This window comes from Manis pentadactyla, chromosome 2 (genome assembly GCF_030020395.1).
Source record: "Manis pentadactyla isolate mManPen7 chromosome 2, mManPen7.hap1, whole genome shotgun sequence".
Lineage (NCBI taxonomy): Eukaryota > Metazoa > Chordata > Mammalia > Pholidota > Manidae > Manis > Manis pentadactyla.
Genome location: NC_080020.1, coordinates 126,177,733 through 126,192,215, shown reverse-complemented (window position 1 = coordinate 126,192,215; position 14,483 = coordinate 126,177,733). Strand labels below are relative to the sequence as shown.

Below are 14,483 nucleotides of genomic sequence, written 5' to 3'. Positions count from 1 at the left end.
TTTTGGACATGCTAAAAGTGGTATTTGTATTGGAGACCTCAGTAGAGACATGGAGAAGTTCTTTGCACATGCAATTTGGAGTTCGAAAGAGAAATTTGGTTGGCTTTTAACTTTGGGAGGCATTCGCAAAAAAGTGGTATTAAGAGCAATGAAACAGGATGAGATTATTAACAAAATAAGTGTAAAGGGAAGGGAAGGACTGAGGACCAAAACATACAATGCTTCGAAATTAAAAAGACAGAGGGATTAGAAAGATAATGAAAAAGAACAACTAGTAGGTAGAAGAAAAGCCAAAAGCAGGGTAGTGTTCCTGGAAAATGAGGCAAATTAAAACTCCTGGGTAGGATATCTATATAATAAATTTTTTTATTATTTCAGAGGCAAAAATTAAAAGCCTAAGTGGAAGGAGATTGTTTTACATATTATGAATTATCATTAAAATAATAATATGAATATGTTCATTCTGAGGAACCATCTGTAATTTGTTAATTGAGAAAATCATAACATGGTATAATATGGGAGATATCGTATTTAGGTAAAAGTATAAAAACAACAAAAAGTACATATACGGTATATTCATTGTTATTAGTATGTACATATGAATAGTTGGAGAAGAATATAACCTCGGCACAAGTGACTTGAGGGAAGAGAAAGAGGCTACCCTGGAATGAGCTAGTCCGTTTCCCTGTATATATCTTGCATGGTTTTAAGTAGTAATCTATTACTTTTTTATAGAGATGTTACTGTTGTTGCTGTTAAACAAGGGTTCTGGGTTTTATTTGGGCCAGTTATGTGCAAAAGTCAGTATAGGTTGCAGACTTCTCTCAAAACAGTGAGAATCATTAGAAAATCTCAGGTACCATATAATTTGCATGCATAGCCTCTAACATTTGCTTAATTCTCTTTGTGAGATGGTTGAGAATTTGATCTTTCTTTTTAGCTATGCTCATAATGCTAAATGTTGTTCTAAATTCAGATATTACTCCCAAATTATTAACATGAAGTTTCCCAGTACTGTTAAGTAATGTTCACTCAGTTGACTGTGGGTCTTGCTGAAGTCTCTCTTGGAGTTTTTCTACTAGTGTCCCTGCCTATCTCACAGGTCCCATACCTAAGCCCATAATTTCTACTTCTCTATTCAGCTATCCTTCTGGTCAGCCTTAGCACAGTCTGTGTGGTTATTCTAAGTTTAAAACCAATTCAAAGTAATTGGATGGAAGAAAAAATGAACTGAATCCCCTCTATGTATTAATCAATGTACTGAGATGAATCAGACAGCATACACTGTCCTCAAGAAGGTTTTAGCGCTGTGAGCAACCAAGAGCAATAGGCCCAGAGAGTTGACAATTCAAACAGGCAAGTCTGATAAAGGCAGGAGGTGAAACGAAGCTTTCCCAGAGGAAAGGACACAGAGTCTTCATGTATGGTCCTGTTTCTCTATTCCCTGTTTCTCTAAAAAGATGAGTTATTCAAGAATTATTTTTTTAATTCTGAAAATGTTTTAATCATATGTGTTCTGGATTTAACTCTATTACTCAACAGGAATTGCTTTAAAGTTATCAAATATCTCTGAGTAATTGAATAACATTTTTAAATGATATATTTAAATAACAAATTTAAATGATAAATATAACACAATGCAAGAGAAAGAATGCCAAACTCTGAAGTATTGCAGGACATGGGAGTAATGAAGCTTCTTAATGGACAGGAGTTCATCCTCAACCCTGGATTGAGGCAGAATGAAGAAGACAGTTCAACATGCCTTGCTGAGCTATTCAGTGCCCGAATATGGGGTTATTCAACCCAGAGTTGAGCCCACATAACTGCATGTTGAAATGAAAATTCTGTAGTTTGTGATTGTTCATCAATTTGCCCCTCAGTCTAGCTTATTTAGAGTGGAAATGTTAGCCAGACACTTCTTATTCATAAAGTCGAAGTTACTCAGTTATAAGTCTGAACCCATTGCATATATCTTCGTGTTTCCTCTCAGATTGAATAACCAGAGTTATCCTACTTTCTTCCAGTCACTCTAGATGAGGTTTTATACATCAATGATGATTTTTCTTTCTTAATGTCTCCTAAAAAAAATTTCCTAAATTCTTCTGCTTCTCTCTTTAAAACCTCTCATATCTCCACCCCTTCTCTCCGTCACAGCCACTGCTGAGTTATACTTTCTAACTTAGATTATTGCCATTATCCCCTAATGCGGTCTCATTACCTCCCTGTTTCTGTTCCACTCACATTCCAGACACTACGGTTCAGTGTGTTATTTATAAATTTGAATTCTATCCTTTCCTAAATAAAACACTTGAGAGCTTCCCACAGCCTTCAGATGGGATACATGTTTATTTGGCTTCTCTGTGGCAAACTGCATCTTTGGGCCCTTCACCAATCACACTAATTTTCAGCCAAACTAAGCTGAATGATCTGGTTCCAAAAGTTCCCAGCTGTCTACATAATTCCCTTCAAACTAGATATTTTCTATTTATCTGCCCTGAGGTAAGTATTTTCCTATCATCTGTGAAGTTGCCACTGAACTTTTCATACAAATGCTGTTATTCACTTGTGATGCCAAAGAACCCCTTACTTACCTGTCATTAAGGACTTTTCAGATCGTATTATATTTTCAATGACATTTCCTATCTCTCCCATTTTACTTGATTCTCAATAAAAGTAGGAGCCAAGTTTCCTGGATTTTCAAGTCTCCAGGACCCAACACACCATCTGATTTTCAAGAAATAATATTAAAGAATGAAATATCTTGAAATTTCCATAATTTCATGATACATTAAAGGATATCCAATGGGAAGTAACGAAAGAAATTGAATAGTTACAAAAAAAGAGTCAAGATATTAAAATAAATAATATAGGGAGTAAACAGGACATGACTTAACAGGAAGGGATGAAGAGATTTAAAAGTGGTCAGTGAAGACACAAATACTAAAAAAAGAAAAATCTCTACTTAGACAACTGATAATTTCAAGCAAAATCAGTAACATTGTAATGTGGGTTTTATAAGATAACTTGACATAAGGTATAATATGACAGAAGTAGAAAAATACGAAAGAAGTAGAAAAAGATGCAATGGGCAGGTAATTGTAATTATACTGTTATAAAGCCACTGCATTTGTGAAGGGGAAAATTTGAAAGGTAAATTGTAAGTATGAAATTTCCTGTGTGAGATGGGTAAAGGGAGTATCATAGAAATAAGAGTCAAATGTGAAGTGATACAATATTGATTTCAAATAGACTTATAAATTTGAATCCTATCCTTTCCTAAATAAAACACTTGAGAGCTAATGTTATATTAGCTAATGTGTTATATTATTAATACACATTGTTCAGGACTAGTATAAACACTATAAATTAATTAAAAAATATGTAACTAAAAAATAAATAGAAGAATTAAACAGAATTATTTCAAAAACTGAATAAATGAAGGTGAGGTAGGAAGGAACATTAGAGGATAAAACCTAAAGCTAAAACAGAAACAATATTGCTGATGACTAACCTTATCAATCATCATATTAAATAATGAACAGGTTTAAATAATAAACTTGGACTTCAGCATAAATAGTGGAGTAAAGACCTCTAAAATTCTCTCCTCCATAAAAGCAATAAGGACACTGGCAAAAATTGTTAGAATCCACTTTTTCAGAACTCTGGAAATTAATCAGACTTGCAGTATTCCAGGGAGAATGTAAGCAAAAATAGCAGATGAATCATGGTATGAACAGAGAGCTTTGTGGTGATTTATTGTGCCCTATTCCCATCCTTCCACCAAACCACAGTTGAAAAGTAACATCTTGAAAACTAACATCCTGAAGTTGTTATGAAAACCCACAAAGAAAAGCCCAGGACCAGATAAACTGATGATTTCCACCAAACATAGAAATAATTAACATCACACTTTCATAAAATTATCCAAAAAAAAAAAGAATAGGAGGGAATACTTTATGACTCATTGTATGAGGCCAGCATTGTACTGACACCAAAACCTGATACAAATATTACAAAAAGAGAAATCTACAGATCAATATGCCTTATAAATACAGACATAACAATCCTCAACAAAATACTAGCAAATTGAATCCACCAACATATAAAAATATTATACATCATGATTAAATGTGATTTACCCAGGAAACCAAGATTACCTTAAAACATACCAAAATCAATCACTATCCTGAAACATATTGGTATAATGGTTAAAAATTATGATTATCTTACAGATTCAGAAAAATCACTTGACAAAATCCAATACCCTGTCATGATAAAAGCAGTCAACAAATTAGTAATAGAAGGGAACACCCTCAACTTGACAAACTGCATTTACAATAGACCAACAGTTAAAATCATAATTAATAGTGAAAGGCTGAAAGTTTTCCTCCAAGGATCGGGAGCAAGACAAAATACCTAACCTTGCCACTTCTATCCAACTTGTACTGGAGGTTCTACACCTGGCAACTAAGTAAGAAAAAATTTAAAAAGCATTTATTTTGGAAAGGAAGAAAAAAAGCATTTCTATTTGCAGATGACATGACTTTTTTTTTAAATATAGAATTCCTAATAAGTCCACTAAAAACTAACAGGGCTAAAACACAATTTCAGCAACGTTTCAAGGTACAGGATGAATATAAAAGCATAAATTTAATTTCAATGAAGTAAAAATGAATAACCCCAACTTAAATTCAGAGATCGATTCAAAATAGCATTGAAAACAATGAAATATTTAGGAATAAATTTAACAAAAAATAAAGCAAACCTATATACCAAAAACTATCAAATATCCCTGAAAAAAAAAACCTAAAGAAAACAAATGAAAGGTAGGCCAACCATGTACATTGATTGGAAAATTTAATCTTGTTAATGTAGCAATATTTATTTATTGGAATCTCTACCAAAATCCCTACTAATTTTTTGTAAAAATTGAGGAGGTGTTCATAAAAATTTATATGGAAATGCTAGACAACCTAAGTAACCAAAACAATATTAAAAAAGAACAAAGATGGAGGATTGGATATTCCAGATTTCAAAACTTTCTACAAAGCCACAGTGCTTGACCATGCTGCACTGGGATGTAATAAACATAGAGAGTGAAACAGAAATGAAAGTTCAGAAACAAATCCATGTCTTTAAGGTCGACTGATATTCCCAGAACTATAGACCAAGAACTGTATTTGAGGATACAGCTTTTAGAACCTGTACTCAAAGAGCCTCATCTACATCTGGACTTGAATTAGATGAGGAGAGTCTAGACTTTGAGCAAACACTGTAATAAAATGATACTTACGGGGGATTTGGGTGGGGCTAAGTATATTTTGTAGGAAGAATATGAATCATCGGGGTTTCAAAGGACAGACTGTGGCAGGCAGCTATTGGAATTATCCATAATGATTATTGTCTCCTATTCACACACACACCTAATTCCCTTTCCTGAAGCGTAGTGGAACATAACTCCTAATTAGATAAAAGTGATAGGTTGTCATCTTGAAATATAGGTGATAGAGACATACTGGCTTCTGTTATATGTGCCCGTTCTTGTCATGTATAGCTCTCTGCTGCTATCTCTCTTTCCCCGGAGTCCTCAGGAAGTAAGCTGCCATGCATGAGAATCCATACAAAGCTCAAATGGAAAGAAACTGAAGGTAGCCAGTGAGGACCAGAGATACCCAGAGAAGCTGTGCTTGAATTCTTGACTCACAGAAACCATGAAATAATAAATATTTGTTGTTTTAAGTCACTGAGTATTTGGGAAATAATTAATCATATACAGTGTACTAAATGAAATAAGACAGATACAAAAAAGCACATATATTGGTTCCATTTGTGTAAATATGTATTGACCAGACAAAACTATAAGCTTAGAGAAATAAAATCAGTGATAGTCAGGTTTATAGTGTTTCATTGTCTTCAAAGTATGTATTTATTATATGCCCGTTATATGCCATGTGAAATGTACCTCTTTTTATTGTTAATAATTATAAAAAATTAGTAAGTACCAACAGTATACTGAAATGGTTGCTATATAAATGCATAATTATTGATATAGCATCCCTGCCATTGAGCTTACAATCTAAAATGAAATGCAAGAATAATACTGTAAGCCTACCTCAAAATTTCCTTAACTTATGGATGGCTATTTTGGCAAATGAGTGAAATAAGCTGACCTATCATCTCAGGTTCAATGTTAAGGTTTTGTACATGATCCGAAGAATATTTTACTTGTACCCAGACATTGACCTCAATTATACTAGGCTTGGTAAGAAAAAGAACACTTAGAAATTCAGCAAGAACAATGAAATATTTCACATTGCTTTGTAGGACTTTAAACTTTAAATGTGAAAATTAAAGTCTACTTTAAAAAGTAAAGGTTTATGATTTTTCCATAGCCTACTAGACAAAGAAATATTAAGATTCTTTTCATTCTGTATTGTCTTTGTGGAATCTACCTTAGATAATCTTTCTTTAAAATGTCTCTTCTAATCCCTTATAAAACTAGGATCCTTCAATTAATAAATTGGTATCTGGAGCAAACTTTGTAGTGATAAAGCTGACTGCTGTCACTCTTCTGCCTACAATATATACATGTATATATATATATGTGTGTGTGTGTGTGTGAGTGTGTGTATATATATATATACATATATACATGTACACACAAACATATGCACACACACACATTGATTCTGCACTTACTATAACCCTCCAAGTGTCCATGTCCTATTAATGTTATTTTACTTAGAAAATGAGTTTTGGTGATGTGAATAAATAAAGGAGAGAGAATCGTGGATTATCCCAGTTTGCCAGTATGATAGCTATTCTTCAAATAGAAAGAGGGAGGCAGGAGAGTCAGAAAAGATATGACAGAAGTAGAGGAAAGTCAAGGACAGAGAGAGAGATTTGGAGATGCCATACTACTTGGTTTAAAGATTTAAGAATGGGCTGCAGGCCAAGAAAAGCAGGCAACTTCTTACATGCTTGAAAAGAAACAGCTTTCATAATTGTAGTTACTGTCACCATACAAGCATGTTATGAATTAATGAGCTACATTCACTATGCTATACTTCCATCCCTGTGACTAAATTATTCTATAATTTGAAGTCTATACTTTCTTATCCCTTTCATCTATTTTACCTACCTACCCGCACCGTGGTAACAAAGCATCCATTGTCTGTTTGTGAGTTACTTGTTTTGTTTGTTCATTCATTTTGTTCATCAGATTCTGCATATAAATGAAACTGTATGTACTCATCTTTCTCTGACTGATTTATTTCACTTAGCATAATACTCTCTGGGTCCATCCATGTTGTCACAAATGGCAAGATTTATTCCCTTTTTATGACTGAATAATATTCTATTGTGTATATGTGTCACACCAGTGATCATTTAATAATGTATAAAATTGATGAATCCATAAGTCATTAATAAGAAAACAATATGATATTGTATGTAAACTATATTCCAATAATAATTTAAAAAAACAGTCTTACCCTAGAACTTCCCAAAGGAATGCAGCCATACTGGCACCTTGCTTTTAGGATTTGTGACCTCCAGAACTTTAGATAATACATTTATTTCATTTAAACCACTAAGTTTGTTATAGCAGCAGTAGGAAAATGATACAGTTGCATGTGTCATATATTCTGGGAAGAGATTATCACTTATTTCCTTCCAGTAACTCTTTGGGGTAGATATTATTATTATCCCCATGCTTTTTAAATTAACAAACTGAATCTTGTTATTGTTAATTTGCCCAAGGTGCTACAAAGCCAGTAAGAGAATTTATTTTGAACAGCTTAACTTCAGAACCTGGATTCTTTGTTTTTTAGACAAATGACATTATTACATATATACATAAATCTAAGCACATTGAAAAGTCTGAATATATAAAACTCTAAATATATTTTCACATCTTCTGCAATAGTTATACACTAAGTACCCAACTGTTTAAGATCAGACTTAAATTACATGTCTCCTTTTAAATAAATGTCAAAAATTGCAAGATGACAAATTGTTGTACAATATTTCTATTATATTTTCTTCTGAAATTCATAATGAATCCTATATAATTTATATAGATCATATCTATATAAATGGTCATAGGATCCATTCAAGTGATTCTTATATCTGTTTCATGTTCAGCAGCTCAATTTTGATAGATATGATGATAATCAGGGAAAACAGAGTTTTGAGCTATCTATAAACTCCTAAGTGAATCTGGGCTGTGGACAGATACATGGGGCATTGAAAAATAAGATATGCACTTATTTCTAAGGACTATAAATCTAAAGCTTTTCATAAATGGTAATTAAGTCCAGAAAACAAGTAAGAGAACCAAGAACACTTCTAAACACTTGGAGCCAACAATATTTAAGGAAAGAGCAGATAAACACACAGAGATATGTTAAAAGAGAAAGGAGAGAAAATGAAAAGAGCAGCAAGAACTTCATGGAGTGTCTTGTGGAAGCCTTTGTCTACTCAACAGGAGCCAGGGTATTGATCACTTGCAGATACTGCTGGTCTTCAGGAACCCCTCCAAAACAACAGGCTTTTGGGATAGTGGAGAGTTCATGAGAGACTAAAGCAGAAAAATGTCTGAATTTCAGAACCAACAGCTAGGACTCAAAATCCTTGGAGCCTGGACAGGAATATGGGGGTGTCAGGGTGGGTACACAGAGCCAGGGTGGCAGATGCTGGGAGACAGAGCAGGAGCAGCAGTGAGAGGAAAAACCAGTAGCCACAAGGGGCAGTTTGGAAGCATGGATGGATCCCAACGACAACCAGATTGTGAAGATGAAGATGCTTGCAGTGGTTACTAAATTTACCAAAGTTATAGGGAGAGGGTTGAGTGAAGCAGCATGGAGATGGGGTATATGCCCCTGTTACCAGTTGGTACAGATGCACAGCTGATACAGAAATAGAAGAAAGTTTCACCAAGTGGGGTCCACAGGAATTCTACCCATAAAAAATAAGCATGTCTTCACAATAACAAAACATATGAGACATACAAAAAGGCAAACCATCACAAGTGGGAATCAAAATTGAAAAACAACTGGTTATTAATGATCAAAAACTGCAGATGTGCAGACTACAGAATAATAAGACTGCACACAAAATTGTTAGAGAAATAAAGGATGCAATTACAAAGATGCTCCAATAACAAGAAATCATCAAGAATGAACATACATTTGAAAAATACCATCTGGAAATGATAAACATTATAGGAATCAAAATTTCAATGGATGAATTAAATAGTGTACTTTACACAGTAGAGGAAATGAGTGTCTTGGAAGGCACAGGTATAATGAGTAGGATCAAGGGGGAGCAAACGTGAGTTCTCTTGTATATGTCCCAGATGCATCCTTCTGGCAAACCCTAGTGTCATGTATCAGATTTTAGGAAACTTATTACTTATGCAGATAATGAAGGATAATTGCATAGAGTAGGAGTACTGAGATATGCAAAACATTGAAAATGGCTTACTTTCTATTTATTTAAATAATCTGTTCATACTTAATACAGAACAAAAAGGAAAAAAAAGGAGGGAGATAAAAGAATGGATGAAGAGAGGAAGAGAGGGGTAAACTTCATGCAAGGACCATTGAAAATATTATGGTGAAATAAAATGGAGGAAGAAGAAATAAGAGTAATGAATAGTGTCATGTACTGTCAGGAGTGTATTTTAGAGAATGAGCAGATAAAGAATATTTGGGATATATTTATACAAAAAAAGCCCATAGACCTTCCTCTTATGTTGTAGTGACAAGGTGTTATTTTTCTCTTGATTGACACCATATTAAAATTTAACTATACAAGAGGGTGCTTTGGAATATGGTATATTTGTACTACTGAACAATGGAAGTATCCTACAGTTTTGATTCTCATTTAAAAAGCATAAATAATAAAAAATAGTCAAAGATAGTCATAGGGATAAAGAATCACAAGATGCCATTAAATAATTTATCATAATTCTCAGTAACAAAAACAAATAATTTAAAAATAGATGATATCTATAAAATATTATATAACACTTGAGTATTCACATAATTAATATGTGTTGAAAAAGAAAATGCAAATATAAAGCAAAAGCAGGTTTATATGGATACCAGTGTTTTTCTTCTCCCCTCTGGTTTGTACACTATGTGTATTAGAGGTGATAGAAATTGACAGGTAAAAAGCAGTACAATTTGTATAGGTTAGTCTTATAAATGGAGTTCAAATGCACTGTTATGATGACATAAATGGTATCAAACTAACCTGAGACAACCAATGGAAGAGTCACATGGGCTGGCTTGGGCTTATGCAGACCATCCAAAAATGGAAGAATCAGGCATTGTGTTTAAAAGACATATTGGGGTCTATATTGTTGATATTATTTCACGTGTATTAGAATGAACTAGTACTCACGTGAAACTTACCTTCCTTGGCGGAAGAAGAAATGAATGGAGAACCACCAAATAGGTATGTTACAGCTTTTAGTAGTCATGAAGACTGACCTTTAGTCTCTCCTACATTTCCAAAGTAAAGTAGGTTTTGTATTTGAAATTTTCTGAAGATTGCTTAAGAAAATAATTAAAACTACTAAGATTAATAATATAATTTTAGTAAGACTGATGAGAAAAAAGAGGATAAAAATTATCAGTATCAGAAATGAGAGAGAGAACATCATTCAAATTGTACATACTGTAAGAAAAGAAAGGGAATAATGTACAATTTTATTCTAAAAAATTCTACAACTTAAATGAACAAATACCTTGACGATACAAATTATTGAACATCACTCAAGAAGATAGATAATACAAATAGCCCTGCATCTATTTAAAGATGAATTTGGAGTTTAAACTCTCCCCACTCCCCCCAAAATAACCCAATCAATCAAACAAATAAAAACACCATCAGATCCAGATGGCTTAACTGGTAAATTCAAACAAACGTTAAAAATAAAAATAAAAATAAAACAATTCTACCTCAACTTTTCCAAAATGAAGAGGATAGGCTACAATACTCTCCAACTTACTTCAGAATTCCACCATTATCTGGGTACCAAAACCAAGATATTACTATTGAAGTACAGGAAAATCTCACTCATGAACACAAATAAACTAATGAAAATATTAACACATCAAATCCAGCAATATATTAAAAAGCTAATACATCATGACCAAGTTGAGAGTATCACAGGAATGTAATGTTGATTTAACATTTGAAAATCAAAAGTAATTTGCATATTAACAAACTATAAAAAAAGGAAACATTTCAAGAGATATAGATAAAGCCTTTGCCAAAATTCAACATCCACTTCCGATAAAAAACTATCAGAGGTAAATATAAACAACAGAATATTAGCCATAAAAAATAATGAAATTTTGCTGTTTGAAATGACATGGATGCACCTAGGGAGTATTGCTAAGTGAAATAAGTCAGGTGGAAAAAGACAAATGCCATATAATTTCACTTGTATGTGGAAGCCAAAAAATAAAACAAACTAAATACAAAGAGAATAGACTGGAGGTTGCCATAGGAGAGTGAGAATGTTTGATATCTTGATATGGGTGATGGTTACATGAGCATATATACATGTCAAAATTCACTAAGCTATACATTAAGATTTGTGCATTTCATTTTATGTGCCTCCATTAAAAGAAACAACATACCTAAACACAGTAAAGGATCTGAGAATTCCTTTTTTAAAAAAATCAACAAACTAGAAATAGAAGGAAGTATATTCAACCTGACAAAGGCCATCTGTGAAAAATTTATATCCAACCTCATGATTAAGTATGAAAGATGGAATGCTTTCCTCCTAAGATCAGAACACAACAAAGGTGATGCTCTCACCACTTATAGTTAATATTTTACTGTCAGTATTAGCCAAAGAAATAAGGCAAAAAAAGATAAAAGTTATCTGAATTGGAAAGAAAGAAGTCAAACTGTGTGAATTCACAGATGATATTATTGTTTATGTAAAAAAAACCCTAGTGAATTTTCAAAAATGCTATTATAACTTATAAGTTTTAGGCAGAGGAAGGATATGAGCTTAAAACATAAAAATCAATTTTATTTCTCTAAGTAACCAACAAGCAAAGACTGAAATCAAAATATATTATTTAAAATAGTACCAAACTATTTTAATAATCAGGAATCATTGTTGGAAAGATATATAGGACCTGTACACAGATAAGAAAAACTAAACATGGCTAAGAAAAATTAAGGAGAAGCTAATTATGGAGGAAATAACTGTGTGTATGGGTTAGAAGACATATTTTGAGTTTTCTACTCTCCAAAATTAATACACACGTTTATGAAATCCCATTCAAAACCTGATAGCTTGTTTTTGAATTTTTTTACAAATTAACAACCTCATTCTAAATTTCAAATAGTAATGCAAAGAATAAGAAGAGACAAAATAATATCAAAAAATAAAACAAATTCAGAGAATTAATACTGCTGTACTTCAAGACAAACTATAAAGGTATAGTAAACAAAACAGTGTGGTATTGCATAAAGACAAACTAATACACTAATAAAAAGCAAAAGTGTGTCCATAAACAGCCCCATACACATGTGGTCAACTGATTTTCAACAAGTGTGCAAAGGTTATGCAGAGGTGAACTGGTAACCTTTCCAGCAAATGAAGCAGGAACGATTGATACACTTACATAATTAAGTAAACTTTCATCCATAACTCACATACCTAAGCAAATTAACTGAAATGGACCACAAGACTAATAGTGAAATCAAAACCAAAATAGTGAAAGTAAAACTTTGGGAAAAAAAAATAGAAGAAAACATTTTTGACCATGGGTTAGGCAAAATTTTTTGATACACCAAAAGCATGATATATACAGATTTTTTCTGATAAATTGGACTTCATCAAATTTTTAAAAAATATGCTCTTTTGATGATACTGCTAAGAGAATGAAAAGACAAGTCATAAGCTGGGTGAAATTATGTACCTGTCATTTATGTCATGAAGGACTTGTTTCTAGAATACAAAAAATGAAATCAATAATAAGAAAGCAACCCAATACAACAAATGGGTAAAATATTTGATCAAACAATTCACCAGAGAAGTTGGAATATAATACAAGGAAAAATGCCAAGATTAGTAGTAATTATGAAAGATCAATTAAAACTACCATGAGATAATACTACTAACCTTTACAGTGATTATAAAGAGCAACCATACTGAATATTGGCAAGGGTGTGAAGTAACACTGGGATTTTCACATGCAGCTACTGAGAATGTAAAATGGAATAGTTTTCCCATTTTGTATCATGATAAGCATACAGCTGCCATATGACCCAGGCTTGATATGCTTAGGCATTTTTTCCAAGAGGAAAGAAAGCATATATCCATGTAAAACTTTATCCTTAAACGTTTATAACAGTTTATTTATTATAGCCAAAAACATGAGACACTTCTAGTCTCTCTCCATTAACAGGTGGATAAACATACTGTGGTCTATACATACTGTGGGTTAGTGCTTAGAAAAAACAAAGAAATTAACAAACAACTGTTGATACATACCATATCATAGATAAATCCCAAAATAATTGTTCAGATTAAAAAATGCCAGGTAAAATTGGGTGTTTACTGCATGAAGCCATTTACACTAATAGAAAATGCAACTTGTCTGTCTAGAATCGCAAGAAAATAAATGGTTGCCTGAGAAGCAGGGTGAGGGAGCAGATTGGAAGGATTCTCAAGGGGCTTGAGGAACCTTTAGGGGTGGTGGATAATTTGATCTTATTGTGTATATGTGGCAAATTAGTAAATGGCATGCTTCAAATGTGTGCATTTATTATATGTCAATTGTATCTTGATTGAAAGTGAAACAACAAAAGTGCCAGTGAGACCATGAGCTCCTCATATTCAAAAAAATATGTAACCTACATGCTGATAAACACTTACCCACCCATCTATTTAATCATTCATCACTTGCTCATTCTTTTATTTAATCCTGCAGTTAATAATTCAATCATTTTTCACTCATTTATTATATTATTCATTCATTCAAAAATCATTGAATAAAATTATTCTGTCCCAGCCTTAACAATGGACTCAAGAAACTTTCTCTATAATCACTTCCCATGAATGAACCAAGACAAACTTATAAGTGATTTTGAATGCAAACCCAAAAGTACAGTAGATACCACAAAACCCAAAAACAAAACTATTTTTTTCCCTTTTCTCCATAAGTCTCTCATGGACTGTATACCCAACAGGGGTTCAGTTTTTCTTACTGGCTTCTCATTGCTGTCCAAAGGGGCGTGAGGAAACAGTCCCACTCCTCTCTCCTTTCTTACACATTCTGCAAAGATTCTTCCTTCTCCTACTGGACCTGAGGCTGTCTTCTACTGGCCAGAATGCATATTTAATATTCTCTTGCAAAAATTCTGTCTCTGTATACACAAAATACATTCTGACCTGTAGCTAGGAATAAATAAAAATTCTGTATTTTGTAGTAACTTTAATA

The 14,483-nt window shown here is 32.9% G+C and overlaps 1 protein-coding gene across 4 annotated transcripts in view; it reads right to left on the bottom strand.

Annotated features, from left to right (window-relative positions):
• Positions 1-14,483, bottom strand: part of CDH18 (cadherin 18) — a 1,060,019-nt gene that overhangs the window by 279,325 nt on the left and 766,211 nt on the right. The gene's annotated exons all lie outside the window — the stretch shown is intronic.